The following is a 1,739-nucleotide window of genomic DNA, read 5'->3' as shown; positions in this document are numbered from 1 at the left end:
GGGGGGGGGGGGGGGGGGGGGTTGAAGCTGAAAGGTCAGAGGTCAGAAGTGAGAGGTGGATGGGGGAGAGGGTTTCATTCCAACGTACTCCCTGAGCTCCTTCCTCCTCCTGCTCATCCTCCCCTCCGAGCAAGATGAGAGGGGGGGCCCGCGAGGTGTATGCCCTTTTCAATGAAGGGCCGCTCTTCTGTTGCTATGGTAACAGAAGGGGAGGGGGAGGAAAAGGGAGACAGAAAGAGACGGAAGAGGAAGAGGACATGTAGTGACATAAAGAGGACAAAATGAAAGAGGGGAGGAGCAAATGAACAAAAGGGATAAAAGTACCATGACTGTAAAAAGTAAGTCCCTTTAACTCACTCACTCACTCACGTCATTGGTCATGAGGAAGGAGCATGTGTGTGATTGTGTGTGTGTACATAAGCAGACCAGAGTCAGCAGTCAGACTCCGTTAGTCTGCTCGTCCGCCTCTAAACCGGCCTGCGTCACCCTGCGGCCCGTCTGTCTGTCAGCATTAGGACTTAAGGCTCTTACATCACTACGCCCAGCAGAGACAGGCCACCGCTGCGTTACGCTCAACTCTGTCAGCCTGGAGCACCTGGAAACGTGTCCACTGCCTCTCCAGCTCCAGTGGGATGTTTACAGAGCACATGGAACATTCTCAGGACTGTGATGCCTCGAACCGGGGATGACAGGGTGCGAGACGGAAAATATTACAGAGCGTCTGTGTTGGTGTGTGTGTGTGTGTAAGACAGATAACAATCCATACCAGGGTGACTCCAGAGAGGACCTCCAGCAAGGAGATCAGGTTGTGTCCATCCCTCAGGTCCTCGTACAGGTCTGTGATGTGCTTCCTCACCTGAGCGAGGAGGTAGGAAAGAGGAAGAGGTAAGGTGAGAAGGGATGAAGGGAGGACAAACCGAAAAAGTCAACCCCACACTTCAATCATCCCTCTGTTGACTCAACGCTGTTGACATCAGCCAAGCCGACAGCCCCGCAGCTGACGACTACTGCAGGTTGCCAGGGCCGACAGAGACGAAGCGCCAGCTGTGGCCTCTCGTCTCTGTTGCCATGACAGCAATGAGTGGGCCGGGGGGGGGGGAGACACAGCAGCCTGGTCAGCACCAGTGAAGGTTTTGTTTAAAAGTGGGACACTCGGTGAGACAGAAGTGACACAGGTATTAAATCACATCATATTTATGGAGGGCTCATTTTGACAGCATCATGTGAGAGTTTCCTTATATTTGATGTGAATTAAAGGACTTTAGATTTAAATGTATAACTCTATGACTTAAATCCATTGTTTTATTTAGTTTATGAGAGCTTATTTTCAGCAAGCAGAGTAGAAACTGTGCTCTTCACCTGCTCTCTGTACATCTTTGTATTTGCTGCTTCATCAGAAAGCAGACGGAGAGAGACGGAGGTTGGCATGCAGCAAAGCTTGCTCCTACCCAAAGTGTCTCAATATTGTTGCTTCAAAATTGCACATCCACCTGAGGATGGATAATGAACGGACCTACCGGGTGACAGGCCCAAAGGCTCACCTGCATAATGTCACTCGAAGAGACAAGTAGCCTACAAGACATGAAAAGGGGCCACGAAGAACCAGAAAACTAATACAACGAAACAAAAGGACAAAAAAAAAACACAAATGAAGTCAAAGAAACCAAAATTACCTGAGGAACACAAAACGAAAAAAAGACACACAATTACCACATAATCAGAAAAGGAGAGTCAAAACA

The sequence above is a fragment of the Anarrhichthys ocellatus genome, unplaced genomic scaffold (genome assembly GCF_004355925.1).
Source record: "Anarrhichthys ocellatus isolate YVR2014 unplaced genomic scaffold, GSC_Weel_1.0 scaffold57, whole genome shotgun sequence".
NCBI classification, from domain to species: Eukaryota; Metazoa; Chordata; class Actinopteri; order Perciformes; family Anarhichadidae; genus Anarrhichthys; species Anarrhichthys ocellatus.
Note: the sequence above shows the minus strand (reverse complement) of the source record.